We start from the raw sequence: 16,158 nt of genomic DNA, 5'->3' as shown, positions 1-16,158 counted from the left end.
TCGCTGGGGAGAGCAGAATAGAGGGGACACGGATGGGAGGGCAGGGCAGAGGAGAATCGCTGGACATGGAGGGGAGGACAGAATCACAGAACATCGAGGGGAGGGGAGGGCAGGGGAGAATCGCTGGACATGGATGGGAGGGCAGGGCACAGGACAATCGCTGGACATCGAGGGGAGGAAAGAATCGAGGGACATCGCGGGGAGGGCAAGGCAGAGAATCGATGGACATGGATGGGATGGGAGAGGAGAGAATCGCAGGACACAGATGGGAGGGCAAGGAAGAGGAGACTCACTGAACATGGAGAGGAGGGCAGAATCGCGGGACACGGATGGGAGGGCAGAGGAGAATCGCTGGACATGGAGGACAGCCCAAGGGAAGGTCAGAATCGCGGGACTTGGAAAGGAGGGGGGGGGGGGGGGAGAATCGCTGGACATGGAGGGGAGGGGAGAGAGGAAAAATCTCTTAGATGAGAGCCTTCCTAGGGCCCGTTTCATTTTGGATGAAACGGGCTTGGTTCCACTAGTATGTAAATAAGTTCACAAAAATATGGGTAAATGAATTTCAATATACAGTGGTGGAAATAAGTATTTGATCCCTTGCTGATTTTGAAAGTTTGCCCACTGACAAAGACATGAGCAGCCCATAATTGAAGGGTAGGTTATTGGTAACAGTGAGAGATAGCACATCACAAATTAAATTCGGAAAATCACATTGTGGAAAGTATATGAATTTATTTGCATTCTGCAGAGGGAAATAAGTATTTAATCCCTCTGGCAAACAAGACCTAATACTTGGTGGCAAAACCCTTGTTGGCAAGCACAGCGGTCAGACGTCTTCTGTAGTTGATGATGAGGTTTGCACACATGTCAGGAGGAATTTTGGTCCACTCCTCTTTGCAGATCATCTCTAAATCATTAAGAGTTCTGGGCTGTCACTTGGCAACTCGCAGCTTCAGCTCCCTCCATAAGTTTTCAATGGGATTAAGGTCTGGTGACTGGCTAGGCCACTCCATGACCCTAATGTGCTTCTTCCTGAGCCACTCCTTTGTTGCCTTGGCTGTATGTTTTGGGTCATTGTCGTGCTGGAAGACCCAGCCACGACCCATTTTTAAGGCCCTGGCGGAGGGAAGGAGGTTGTCACTCAGAATTGTACGGTACATGGCCCCATCCATTCTCCCATTGATGCGGTGAAGTAGTCCTGTGCCCTTAGCAGAGAAACACCCCCAAAACATAACATTTCCACCTCCATGCTTGACAGTGGGGACGGTGTTCTTTGGGTCATAGGCAGCATTTCTCTTCCTCCAAACACGGCGAGTTGAGTTCATGCCAAAGAGCTCAATTTTTGTCTCATCTGACCACAGCACCTTCTCCCAATCACTCTCGGCATCATCCAGGTGTTGACTGGCAAACTTCAGACGGGCCGTCACATGTGCCTTCCGGAGCAGGGGGACCTTGCGGGCACTGCAGGATTGCAATCCGTTATGTCGTAATGTGTTACCAATGGTTTTCGTGGTGACAGTGGTCCCAGCTGCCTTGAGATCATTGACAAGTTCCCCCCTTGTAGTTGTAGGCTGATTTCTAACCTTCCTCATGATCAAGGATACCCCACGAGGTGAGATTTTGCGTGGAGCCCCAGATCTTTGTCGATTGACAGTCATTTTGTACTTCTTCCATTTTCTTACTATGGCACCAACAGTTGTCTCCTTCTCGCCCAGCGTCTTACTGATGGTTTTGTAGCCCATTCCAGCCTTGTGCAGGTGTATGATCTTGTCCCTGACATCCTTAGACAGCTCCTTGCTCTTGGCCATTTTGTAGAGGTTAGAGTCTGACTGATTCACTGAGTCTGTGGACAGGTGTCTTTCATACAGGTGACCATTGCCGACAGCTGTCTGTCATGCAGGTAATGAGTTGATTTGGAGCATCTACCTGGTCTGTAGGGGCCAGATCTCTTACTGGTTGGTGGGGGATCAAATACTTATTTCCCTCTGCAGAATGCAAATAAATTCATATACTTTCCACAATGTGATTTTCCGGATTTAATTTGTGATGTGCTATCTCTCACTGTTACCAATAACCTACCCTTCAATTATGGGCTGCTCATGTCTTTGTCAGTGGGCAAACTTACAAAATCAGCAAGGGATCAAATACTTATTTCCACCACTGTAGTTGTACTCTATTACATCTAATATACTACCACAACTATGAATATTCCAAAATCTTTATTTCAAACTTCAAATTTTATATTAAAATACTACAAAAATATAAAATCACATTGTTTAGTACTGCTTTCACATAACAGACATATCACCTCTGTCCTACAGATTTGTAACCCAACGCATAAACTCTGGAATTCATTGCCAGAGAAGTGGTGAAGGCGGTTAGCTTAGCAGAGTTTAAAAAGGGGCTAGACTGTTTCCTAAAGGACAAGTCCATAAACCACTACTAAATGGACTTGGGAAAAATCCACAATTCCAGGAATAACATGTATAGAATGTTTGTACATTTGGGAAGCTCGCCAGGTGCCCTTGGCCTGATTGGCCGCTGTCGTGGACAGGATACTGAGCTCGATGGACCTTTGGTCTTTTTCAGTGTGGTATTACTTATGTACTTATGTAACAAATACTGCCCACAATCCTGCTGCTAGAAGGGACTGATACCAATCTTCACAAATAACATACTTATCACAACAGTCATCCAACAATTTGTTCAAATATAATGAGTCCACGTTGCTCCGCACCGTGTTAATCCAGTGCAAAGATTATATATCTGGAACATATTCCATGATCCGTATGTAGAACAGTTGACTCAACTTTCAAAAATAAGACAATCCCCAAAATGTCATATGCAGTAGGGTGTCACAACCTTGAATGTCACCATAAAGCACAATAATGCTGGAACTTGAGTCCATCTTCAGAAATTACCAAATCCAATACAGTCCGTGTTTTGATCGGTTGAGACAAAGGTGCAGGGATGAGGTATTTAGATTTATTAGGAACTAGGAGACATTCTGGGAAAGGGGGAGACTGTTTCGAAATGAGGGGTTCTACCTTTACTGGGATAGAACCAGGCTGCTGTCGATAACTTTTACAAAGGAGATAGAGCAGCTTTTAAACTAGAATGGGGAGAAAAACCGACGTCTGCCCAGGAGCGCATGATTCGCTGTGGAGTATCCTTGAAGGATACTATTGAAACAGGACATATAGGGAATCCCAGTGGGGTCACGTGATGGATTGAGAGGAAGGAAGACGTGCTTCTAATCTCTCTCAGGCTACCCTCCCCCATAACTCCCGTTACAACGGCGAAATTACTGGGAAGAGCCTCAAGAACTGCATAGGCTTGAAGTTTATGGACCCCTTTGTAGTACAAGAAAGCAGGGTAATGCAGAACAGAACCGTGAAAAAGGAACCCGAAAAACAACGCGGACAGGGAGAAGGCAAGATGGCGGCAAGTCCAAAACCAGAAGCCGCTACAACATTTAATGCCGATCAACTGCAACAACTAACAGAGGTGATACAGACCGCGCTAGCACCACAATTCAGCAAACTATCCGATCAGCTGGCTGGGATGGAAACACGTCTTGATGAGATGGTCCGAAGAACTGGGGAGTTAGAGGTGCGAGTGTCTGATATCGAGGACACTGAGGTAGCCAGAGCGACCGTGATCAAAGATTTGCAGAGGGAGCTAGACGCCTTAACCCAACAAGTGGATGATTTGGAGAATAGATCTAGGAGGTCGAACCTCCGTATAATAGGAGTTCCCGAATCGGTCCCTGAACGCTCTCTTCTCACCCAATTAGAGCGTTGGCTAAACAATGAGTTCGTGCTCTCGGACAGCGCAGGGCCGCTCTGCCTGGAGTGGGCGCACCGTCTGGGAAAGCAGAATTCAAGAACCAGGCCGAGTGTAGTGCTTGTCAAAATACACAATTTTATCCATAAAGAGGAAATACTGCAAGGGGCCCGGTTAAAAATGGGACACTATGGAGTTTGAGGGGTCACCAATAAAGGTGTTCCAGGACTATTCTTTAGCAGTACAAGAGAGGAGAAGAAGAGCTTTTGGCCCCATCTGCAGTAGGCTGGCGGAAAACAAGCAACGCTTTATGCTGCTATATCCAGCGCTGTTAAAGGTACAAACAGAAGGGTCTTGGAGAACCTTTGCAACTCCGCAGGAAGCGCAACATGGATTAAAATATGACACCGCATCGAGCCCAGGACTAGGCTGATGGACCCCCCACATAAGAGGGTAATGTCTTACATACAGGCCGGTACAGATGATAAACAGGACTGAACTTGAAATTGCAGATTAACCAGTTATGTTACGTGGAGTTAAAGTTAATACCAGTATGTATGAAAAGAAGCTAATAGTTGATAAGTTGTAAAGATATGATTGATTAACTCAGTTAACGGAGGCAAGTTCTTGGGGTGTGACATTCAAGGGGGGGGGGGGGGGGGGGGAGTCCGCCATCCTTAGACCTTCACTCCCCTAACTGATGCACGGGGACGAGAGTGAGGGGTCAACGGGGAGAAGGGTGGAAGGTATGGGGGGGAGGCAGGGAGGGACTATTTGTTGGACAGGATCCGGGAGGTATTGTTACAGGGAGGGGGCCATAATGAGGATGGGAGAGCGCGACAGTATATTCAGGGGGGGGGGGGGGGGGACTGCCAATATTGAGGGGGGAACAAGCATCAGAGGGAGGCCATTATGAGAAAGGTAGGGAGGCCCTGGTGAGCTGGGAACCGGAGAAACAATATACACGACTGCTATGACAAACCACCAAATATATCTTACGGCTAGTAACACAGTCACAAGGTTCCTGACGTGGAATGTGGGGGGAGTCTCCACACCAATAAAATGGGCTAAGATTCTTGCCGCCTTAAAGAGGCACAAAGCAGATGTAGTCTGCTTACAAGAAACGTGCTTATCCCCAGAGGAACATCAAAAACTGAAGCGAGGTTGGGTGGGTGAAGTACATTCAGCGTCAGCCGTGGGGAAGAAGAGAGGTGTAGCTATTCTGCTTAGAAAAGGCTTAATGGCCAGATCACAGCTGGTGGGCAATGATCCCCAAGGCAGGTTTGTGATAATACACCTTTGGTTACACCACAAAGAGTACCTAGTGGTAGCGGTGTATGGACCAAACATATACGATAAGGCATTTTATGGCCACATAGCACGCACATGTCTACTTTACAAATCCTTACCTTTAATACTGCTGGGAGACCTTAATTGCGCCTGCATGAGTGGGAAAATGTGGGATATAAGTAACAAATAAATAAATAATAAATAAATAAATTTAGTGGAAGACATTCTATTAGACTGTTCAGTGCCAAGACGCTCAGCGCGAGGGGGGCCACAAGCGAGAGCTTTACACCACTTCATGCAGGAGCTCAGTGTAGTAGATGCATGGTGGACATTACATCCGGAACGGCGGGATTTTACACACCTATCCAGAGCACATGGCACATTTTCAAGGATAGATTACATACTAATTGATAGGAAGATATTTTCGCAAATAGAGGCAGTGGAAATTGGCCCGGAAGAAATATCGGACCATGCGATGGTCTGGGCCGACTTGAGGATCCCAGATAGCGACCGTAGCACTGCGGGCTGGCGCTTTCCGTTTTACTTAGCATCGAATAAAGATTTTCAGAAATACTTGCAAGGAAGATGGACAGAGTATGCAGAATTTAACCACGAGTATAAGAATCTCCCTGCCATATTTTGGCAAGCGGCAAAAGCAGTTCCTAGAGGCGATGTAATTGCATACGTAGCTGGGTGAGAGCGCAGAAAGACAGGGGCCATCATAAACATGGAAAAAAGCTCCAAAAGGCAAAACGCAGATTTATTCAGGCCCCTAGTAATCAACGTACGGAGCAAATGTGGGTGGCCCAAATAGCATTAAACACATTACTCCAGGAGAGAGCCTCAAAAGCGCTAGTTCTCAGGAAATATAAACTCCAGAGGTTCGGGAACAAGACAGGGACTCTTCTAGCACGCCTAGTTAAACACAGAGGAGGACCACGCATAATCAAAGTGGTAAGGGACAAAGAGGGAATATCCCAATATAAGAAAGAGAAGGTGGCTCATGTCTTTCAAGAATTTTTCAGCACAATGTATAAGCAGGGACGAACCCCAGGCCTGACTGAAATGCAGGAATATTTTCGCAAGGCGGGTATGACCCAACTGACTAAAGAGGAGGCAAGGAATTTAGGAAAACCTATATCAGGAAAAGAGTTGCAAGCAATTATCAAGTCTTTACCTCTACATTCTGCCCCAGGCCCTGATGGGTACACAAGCAAGTTCTATAAATTACTGGGACCCCTAGTAGTTGGAGCCCTCCAAGATTACTTTGAAGAGGCGGTGACACGGCAAAGCTTTCCACTGCACGCAAACGAAGCCTTACTTTAATTTTAAAACCAGGGAAAACGGAAATGTACGCAGATTCGTACAGGCCAATCTCCTTAATAAATGTAGACATTAAAATACTAGCTGAATTGCTTTCAAATAGACTGCACCTGTGTATTCCCCTCCTGGTGGGACCTGAGCAGGTAGGGTTTGTACGCAACTGCCACTCAGTGGTGAATGTCCGACGCTTACTACTTGCTATACGGCACTGTCAGCAAACAAAGACAAAAGCAGCACTGATCAGCCTAGATGCTGAAAACGCTTTTGACAGTGTAAATTGGGAGTATCTTTTTGCAGCACTTCGATACTCAGGGATACAGGGATGGGCCTACCAGGCGATTCAAACCTTATATGCACACCCGACAGCTGCTGTATTGGTTAATGGAGTGCGTACCCCGCAATTCCCCATCTTGCGGGGGACTAGACAAGGTTGCCCTCTATCCCCAGCATTGTTCTTACTAGCTATCGAGCCTCTCCTGAGGACCCTGGTTAGAGAGGAGGGAATAACAGGTGTAGAAGTGGGAGGGGAGAGGGTTAAGGTGATGGCCTTTGCTGATGACTTGCTGATAGTGACAACTTGCCCAGAGAACTCAGTGTGAATCTTAATTCAGAGAACCACATGCTTTGGGGCTATCTCAGGATTTAAGATGAACTTGCAGAAATCCTCTATTATTCAAGTGCATCCCCAGGGGGTGGGCTCCTGGGAGGCGGAGGGAACCCAGTCGAAAACGGGGAGAGAGATTAAATATTTAGGTGTACAGATCCCGCAAGATTTGACTAAACTTTATGATTTAAACATTCAACCTTTGCTTTCAGGGACTATAACAAAACTGACACAATGGCAGGCACTGCCCATTTCGCTTCTAGGGCGAATAGCCCTGTATAATATGATGATAGTGTCATGCTAGCTTTATGTGTTTCAAATGCTACCATTGTACCTAAAAGGTGCAGATGAGAAGAAATTGAACGCAACGCTGGCAAAATATCTGTGGTGTGGTAAAAGACCGAGACTACCTCTGGCTATGGTATGCACTCCAAAGGAATATGGAGGATTGGGTCTATTAAATATCAGATCGCTAACTGTAGCGAGTGCCATGAGACATTTAAATGACTGGTTTAGGGGCACTACAGACTTCTCGGCAACCAAGATCGAGTTGGAGCTATTTAGACCGTATCACTTTAGTAGCCTGCTGCACGGACTGAAATGCAAAATATCACCAACACTGGAGGCATCTCATATCCTACCTACGGCCCAAAAAGCTTGGCGGTGGATCGGTAAACTTCATCATTGCGCCCATAAAGTGACCCCTCTGTTGCTGTTGTGCGGTAACCCAGCCTTCCCACCGGGACTTATCTATACAATATTCAGCAGATGGAAGGAGCGAGGAGTTACCTTTTCACAGCAAATTATCACGGAGGAGGGGAAACTACAATCTCGTATAACCTTGCAAGAGTTACAACTTTTAGGACCAAAAGACCAACTGTTTTGCTGGCAAATTAGATATGTGTCCAGTCTTCCTTGGGAGGCATTAGCAGATGTACAAGAAGAGTTAACTTCAGCACTCTCCCTGAACTCACAACAGAAGGTGCCAATGCTCTACCACCATAGACACATTAAAGACACTAAATCTGAATTAGACTACGCTAAATATGCTAAAGACTGGGGGAGAGACCTGTCAGTACAGATATCAAGTCATGTATTTCAGGAGCATGTACTAACTTCTGAGACAGGTGACCACCTGGGCTGACTATTGGGAGCTTCAGTATCGGTTTGTGCTGCGGCTCCATGTTCCCCCTCGAAGAGCATTCCATATGGGGATGTCCCCCGACGGAGCCTGCCCTAAATGTAAAGGGAGCGGAGCAACTTTAGGACATATGTTTTGGAGCTGTCCGAGAGTTGTCCGGTTCTGGTCAAACCTACTCAGTCAAATAGAGCGCTTGTGGAAGGCAAAATGGAGATACTCACCACTATTGTTGTTCGGCAAACCTGAGATCAGCCAGCCAGGGCCCAAGGGCTATCTGGCATTTGTGAAACGAGCTATCATGATGGCAAAGAAAATGATTCTAATTGACTGGCTCGAAGTAAAAGGACCCTCGATCCAGATATGGAGAACCCAGATGATAACTCTAATGAGGATGGAAAGAATACAGGCTAGAGAGAAGCCACACCAGGAGTTTGAACTTTTTATGGACAGATGGAGCCCGTTCCTGAATACAATACCCTCTGAATCTAGAAGCCTGTTATTGAATATGTAATAATATGTCTTGGGTGTATTTGTGGTATGTTCATTTTTTTTGGGGGGGGGGGGGAAGGGTTAGAGGGAAGTAGAAGGGGAGAAGGGTGGAGTTAGGGGATAAGACAGGGATAGGTTGTTAAAATGCTGGTTTATGAACCTTGAGGAATGTCATTACGATTGTATATGTTATTTCATCAATAAAAAGATTTAAACATAGGGAATCCCAGTAGAGAGGTTTCAACAATGCTGAAAAGTAAGCCAGGTGTGCTTAATGAGAGAGTAGGGTAAAGGATGCATATTATCCCCTTCATCTTCTAAGCAGCATGTAGTTCAAAGGAAAAAACAAAATCTGAAGCGCCTGTATACAAATGCTAGAAGCCTAAAAAATAAGATGAGAGAGTTAGAATATACAGCACTAAATGAAGAGGTAGATATAATAGGCATTTCAGAGACTTGGTGGAAAGAGGAAAATCAATGGGACACTGTGTTAACAGGGTACAAATTGTTATCACAATGATAGAGAGGATCCCCCTCCGAAGGGACACCACCTTGTAGTGGTGGAGGGGCTTCTGTGTTTCAATGACTCAGAGGGCTATGCTGAAGGGTTACCCATATCAGACAGGCCTCTCAGGAGAAACCAGACAAAGAGTGTCCCAAACTGGGAGAGTGGTAAGATGGCGACCTGAAGTTCGTATGCCCAACGGCCTAGCTGTCTTCTGAAGTTTCGTCTTCTATACGTAAATTTCCTCTCTGCAATTGCAGTTACCTTAACTGAGAGGAAGGGGACAACTGGCGGTCAGCCGCCGATGGCCAGCGTTTTGTCCCCTGAGCAGCAAGTGCGGGACCGCTGTGCGACAAACTGCCCACAGATGAAAGGGTTTGCGAGTCCTTTGATTAGTGCCAGCGAAAGAACGTTGATGCTGTTGGACCTGGAAAAAACAACTCCATCGCTCCCAAATTATTCAACCACCATGTCCAAAGGAGTGGAGGAGTGAGTTAGAGGCATATGCTGAAACGGAGGATGTATACAGCAGAACCCGAATCGGCAGAACCACTCCTAAACACCTAAGAGAAATTAACTTGGAGTTTTTGGCTCCCTGGAGGTTACATTGAATACCATCTGGAAGGCACTTCGTGACCTAACTGTGGCAGTAAATAATTTTGTTTCAGATATAATTTTATTAGAGAGTTACACTGGCAATTCAACTGAACCCTTTGAGAGTGAAAAATTGATATAACAAATGATTCTACACGAGTAAGAAGTGGTTATGATCCGAAAATGATAATAGACCAGAAACTTTGAATAATAAAATGATTATTATTATAGATGATATCGAGATTATTGTTTTTCCCAGAGTTCCGGGTATGACTCCTAAAGTTTTCCTCAGAAATATTTCCTCAATTATTACTTTAAAAGGAGTGAAGCCTGTAAAAACTGGGATTACTTTAATCAGCGGGATTTGAATTAGAGACTTAAGTATGTTAAATAACTTCTGGTTTTTAAAAGAGAAAGAATGTAATCAGATGTATTATTTCTAACTAATATTGAACAATAAGTATGTTTTCTATGAAATGATTTGACTATACACCGTATTGGCCTTGAAGAAGCCAACCAGATGATCAATGTGGAATAATGAATTAGACGAGTAATATCTGGGGATAATCAGGTTAATACCAAGTATTTTTTGCTGTTTACTGTTTAATTGATCTCCTTGTCTTGTTCCACTCTCCCTATTTAGTGGTCTAAAGAAGAGAATAGAATTACCTGACTGAAATAATTCCTATATATTTTCTCTGCATTTCTGGCAAGTTGTTTTATCACTTGTACAAATTTAAATGGTTATAAAAAAAATGATAGAGAGGATCAAATTAGAAGGGGGAGGTTGTACTATATGTTAATGAGGGAATTAAGTCAAATAAAATAAACATTCCACATGACACAGATAGCAGCATGGAATCATTATGGATAGAAATTCCATGTGTGAAGGGAAGGAGTATTCTTGTAGGGCGGTACTACCATCCACCTGGACAGAACGAACAGACGGATGAAGAAATGTTTACAGAGATTAGGAAAGCTGGTAAATTGGGGAACGTTATAATAATGGGTGATTTCACTTACCCCAATATTGACTGGATAAATGTCACATTAGGGAGTGCCAGGGAGATAAAATTTCTAGATGTAATAAATGACTGCTTCTTGGAGCAACTGGTCCAGGAATCCACAAGAGGGGGAGCCATGTTGGATCTGGTCCTTGGTGGTGTGCAGGACATAGTTCGAGAAGTGGCGGTGTTGGGTCCCCTGGGAAACAGTGATCATAACATGATCAAGTTTGAGCTATCTGGGATGAACCCGCAAAGGAAATCTACTATCGCATCATTTAATTTTCAAAAGAGTGACTATAATAAAGTGAGAAAAATGGTTAAAAAAGAAACTAAAAGGATCGGCCACTAAGGTTAGGACACTAAATCAGGCGTGGATATGATTAAAAATACCATCTTGGAAGCCCAGTCCAGATGCATCCCATGTATTTGCAAAGGTGGAAAGAAGAGAAAACAACAACAAGAATTGTTAAAAGAGGCCATTACAGCCAAAAGATTCAAAGAATGGAAAAAGGACCCATATAAAGAAAATAAGAAGTAACATAAGCACTGGCAATTCAGATGCAAAGCATTAATAAAGAAGGCTAAAACAGAATATGAAAAGAAACTTGCTGCAAAGGCTAAAACTCCCAGTAACAACTTTTTCAGATACATCAGAAGCAGAAAGCCTGCGAGGGAATCCGTGGGGCTGTTAGATCACGAAGGAGTAAAAGGGGTGCTCAGGGAGCACAAGGCCATAGAAACTGAATGAATCCTTTGCTTCTGTCTTCACGGAAGAACATGTAAGAGATCTGCCTGTACCAGAAATGGTTTTCAAGGGTGATGATGCGGAGGAACTGAAAGAAATCTTGGTGAACCTGGAAGATGTACTGAGCCAAATTGACAAATTAAAGAGTAGTAGGTCACCTGGACCAGATGGCATACATCCAAGGGTACTCAAAGAACTAATGTGTAGCCTGTCATTAAAATCATCCGTAGTACCTGAAGATTGGAGGATGGCTAATGTGATGCTGATTTTTAGAAAGGATTCTAGGGGTGATCCAGGAAATTACAGACCAGTAAGCCTGATGTTGGTGCCAGGCAAAATAGTGGAAACTACTATAAAGAATAAAATTACACAACACGTAGACAGGGTCAGCATGGGTTCAGCCAAGAGAAGTCTTGCCTCAACAATTTGCTTCATTTCTTCGAAAGTGTGAATAAACGTGGATAAAGGTGAGTCGGTTGATGTGGTGCATCTAGATTTTCAGAAAGCTTTTGATAAAGTTCCTCATGAGAGACTCCTGAGAAAATTAAAGAGTCATGGGATAGGTGGCAAGGTTCTGGTGTGGATTAGGAATTGGTTATTGGACAGCCTAGATACTGCCTAGCTACTGGAAAACAGAAGGTAAGGTTAAATGGTCATGTCTCTCAATGGAGGGTGGAGTGCCGCAGGGATCTGTACTGGGACCAGTGATATTTAGCATATTTATAAATGATCTGGAAATCAGAACGAGTGAGGTGATCAAATTTGCAGATGATACAAAACTATTGTATCATCTGCAAATGTGATGTTTCAATAGTATTCTAACCAACTATTCAAGGTTGTTAGAACACATGTGGACTGTGAAATATTGCAGGAAGACCTTAGGAAATAGGAAGACTGGGCGTCCAAATGACAGGTGAAATTTAATGTGGACAACTGCAAGATGATGCACATTGGAAAGAATAATCCGAATCAGTTACATGATGCTAGGATCCACCTTGGGGGACAGCGCTCAAGAGAAAGATCTAGGTGTCGTTGTAGATAATACTCTGAAATCTTCTGCTCAGTGTGCGGCGGTAACCAAAAAAAAAAAAAAAAAGTAAACAGGATGGTGAATAAGACCAAAAATACTATAATGCCTTTGTATCACTCTGTGGTGCATCCGCACCTTGAGTATTGCGTTCAGTTCTGGTCGCCGTATCTCAAATAAGATACAGCGGAATTAGAAAAGGTTCAAAAAGGAGTGACCAAAATGATAAAGGGGATGGAACTCCTCTCATATGAGGAAAGGCTAAAGAGGTTAGGGCTTTTCAGTTTGGAAAAGAGATGGATGAGGGGAGATATGATTGAGGTCTACAAAATCCTTAGTGGTGTAGAATGAGAAGTAAATTGATTTTTTACTCGTTCCAAAAGTACAAAGACTAGGGGACACTCAATGAAGTTACATGGAAATACTTTTAAAACAAATAGGAGGAAATATTTTTTTACTCAACGAATAGTTAAGCTCTAGAACTCTTTGCCAGAGGATGTGGTAACGGTGGTTAGCGTATCTGAGTTTAAAAAAGGTTTTCCTGGAGGAAAATTCCATAGTCTGATATTGAGACAGACATGGGGAAGCAACCGCTTGCCCTGGGATTTGTAGTATGGAATGTTGCCACAATTTGGGTTTCTTGGCCACTATTTGGAAAACAGGATACTGGCCTAGACGGACCATTGGTCTGACCCAGTATGGCTTCTCTTATGTTCTAGGACCTACTCACCCTGATAGTTGAAGATTAAGAATGAGTAACAGAAGGAGATGCAGTCTTAAACCCAGTTGGATAGTGTCCTTTTCTTTTTTTTTGTTTCAATAAATTATTGGAAAATTATAAAACAATCATAATAATCCACACAAGATCAACGCCCTACCCTCTTCTCCCCCCCAAATATACCTGCCATACCCCCCCCCCCCCGAGTTGCACAACCATCCCCTTCCCTCCCCTAAACCCCCCTTAACCCATTAATCTGTAGCAGGGAACAATAGAGCCAGATGAGTCCATTCCTCTGTTGTCGGATCATACAGACCCTCGAGTCTATCAGTTAGGATTGCCAAATCTCGAAGATAGGCCACTCGAATCAGCCAGTCTAAATTTGTAGGCCCAGATGTTTACTTCCAGTGTACTGTGATTACCCCTTTATCTGCTGCCAAGCAAAGCCTCTTAAGTCTAACCTGCCAGCGGAGGCCCGCTATATTACTCAGTCCCAACAAACAAGCCTTGGGAGTGAGTGGAAATGGTTTACCCAAAATACAGGTCAGTCTCAGAACCACTTGCGTCTAATAATGTTGAATATGCACACATTCCCACCAAATATGAAAAAAAGATGCCCTTAGCTGTAAGCACCTCCAGTGCTGTAGCAGTATTAGGGAACATGGCCTTTAATTTCACAGGCGTATAATACCAACGAGTAATCACCTTATAAGCATTTATCAACACAAAAATAGAGGATTTTTGGGCTTTAAATACTCGTTTCCATTCACTCTTTGTAATGTCAGTACCCAAACCCCGATCCTATTGATCCATGAACCCAAGCTTTTAATAAAAGACCAGGCCCCCCCCCAAAAAATGATAAAACAATGAAAGGGTCTAGACCAAGTGGCCAGACCTCGCAATAAATTTTCAAAATGTTTAGTATCATCTGGATAAGATTGAGGCCACCCTTGTCCCATCATATAATGTTTGACCTGCAGACAGGAAACCCATAGGTAGTTTTCAGATCTGGAAAAGGAATAAGCTCCCCCACATTCAATAATTGATGAAAACAAGTAAGTCCCTTCTCCTCCCATTTAAGAAATACACCACTTCCCCGCCCCGCCTGAAAGCCAGGCTCATAACGGAACAAAGCCAAGGACGAGCTCCAAGTTCCAATCCCCAAACTCCTCTTTACCCTCCTTCCATAATCCCAGATGTCTCATAAAAGGGTTGATGATCCTTCTGTTATACTCTAGGGGTATCCGTGAAAACCACAATAAGCAAATGTAAGGGTATAACAGACAAATAGTTCTGTTCAAGTACTACTCCACCTTTGCTGGGAATCCCTCCCAATCCAAAGTTGTTTAAGTTGTCCTGCCCAATATTATAAAAGATTTAGGACTGTCCTACCTCCCTAATCCTGTCCACACCACAAAATCTTTTTGGCCAATCTTGGGAAGTGTTCCCCCCCCCCCCCCTCATATAAACCTAGAAAAGTCCTCTTGCAACATTTGCAAAACCCCCTCCGGCACTGCTAAATGCAGCGTTTGAAACAAAGAGTAGACCAGAAAGCACATTCATCTTCAAGGCTGTGATCCCCCCCCCCCCCCCCCCCCACCAAGATAACCAAGTGGAATGCATTCTGAGGAAATCCCCCGGAAGACTCTTAATTAAAGATCATAATTGCTTTGTAAGATCTCTAGATACCTGAATCCCTAAGTATCAAATATGAATTTTTGCCCATTTGAAAGGAACATGATCCACAGAATTTCAGTTTTATTTAAATTCACTTTAAAGCTCACCCATTTTCCAAATCCCTTAAGGGGTCTTTTACTAAAGATTCACTCAAGTTATCTGCAGCAGGGCTCATAGGAATAAAATGGGCCCTGCTACAAATAACTTGAGCTAATCTTTACTAAAAGATCCCCTTAAACTCTTTCAATATAACTGGAAGAGAAGAATGTAGGCTGCCAACATACATCAAAATATCATCAGCAAATAAAGCCAACTTATGAGGAGCCCTCTCACCCAGCTGGAAACCACAGATATCTGGATTAACTCTAATCCGTTGCGTTAAAGGTTCAATGGGCAATGCAAATAAGAGGGGTAAAAGAGGGCACCCCTGTCTGGTCCCCCGTGCGACACCAAACGGATTTGAGTAACTACCATTCACTCATACCCTGGTCGCAAGCTTAAAATAAAAACTATGAATCCACTGACAAAAATTTCCCCCTTTTCTAAAATCCTCCATAAAAGCAACAACTTGGACCGAGCCCGTTGTGCCTCCCAAATTATGTTAAGAGTTCGGCAAATATTATCATCCACCTGTCTCCGGGGAACAAAACCTGCCTGGTCCCGGTGAATCAAGGCCGGCAGTATCCCAGCAAAGCAAGTACTTAACACCTTAGCCAGGAGTTTGACATCCCACTAGAGGCTACAAAGGAAACACGTAAAGGAGGCCATCCGACGGCCAAGGCTGTACCAGTATATCCATTCCTAGGAAGCTTGTTTCTCTGAAGCAGCTGTAGAATCTGTGTACTTGCGCATTAAGTCTGGATGTCATGAAGTTCAGAACCAGAAGGCCCCACTGTGTGGAAATGAGGCGAAATGCAGACTTTGACAGTTGTCATTCCCCCAGGTCCAGAGAAACTCTGCTGAGGAAATCTGCTTGTGAGTTCAGTGAACCCGCTATATGAGACGCTGAAATCATCGGAATGTTAATTCCGCTCACTTAAAAAAGAAGACGTGCCTCCTGAGCTAGAGATATAATTTTTGTTCCGCCTTGTCTGATGATGTAAGACAACAGCTGTGACATTGTCTGGGAGCACATGCACCGGCCTCCTGCAAAGAAGAGGCGAAAGGCTAGTAGAGCTTTCCGGACAGCTCGAAGTTCCATCTGTTGATGGACCAGGAAGCCTCCACTCTTGACTAGCGGTCCTGTGCAGAG

The 16,158-nt window shown here is 44.2% G+C and overlaps 1 protein-coding gene across 1 annotated transcript in view; it reads right to left on the bottom strand.

Moving 5' to 3' along the window:
* PIWIL1 (piwi like RNA-mediated gene silencing 1) overlaps positions 1-16,158 on the bottom strand; it is a 368,470-nt gene that overhangs the window by 38,143 nt on the left and 314,169 nt on the right. The window lies entirely within an intron of this gene.

The sequence above is a fragment of the Microcaecilia unicolor genome, chromosome 11, assembly GCF_901765095.1.
Source record: "Microcaecilia unicolor chromosome 11, aMicUni1.1, whole genome shotgun sequence".
Classification (NCBI taxonomy): domain Eukaryota; kingdom Metazoa; phylum Chordata; class Amphibia; order Gymnophiona; family Siphonopidae; genus Microcaecilia; species Microcaecilia unicolor.
Note: the sequence above shows the minus strand (reverse complement) of the source record. Positions and strands in the feature narration are given on the sequence as shown.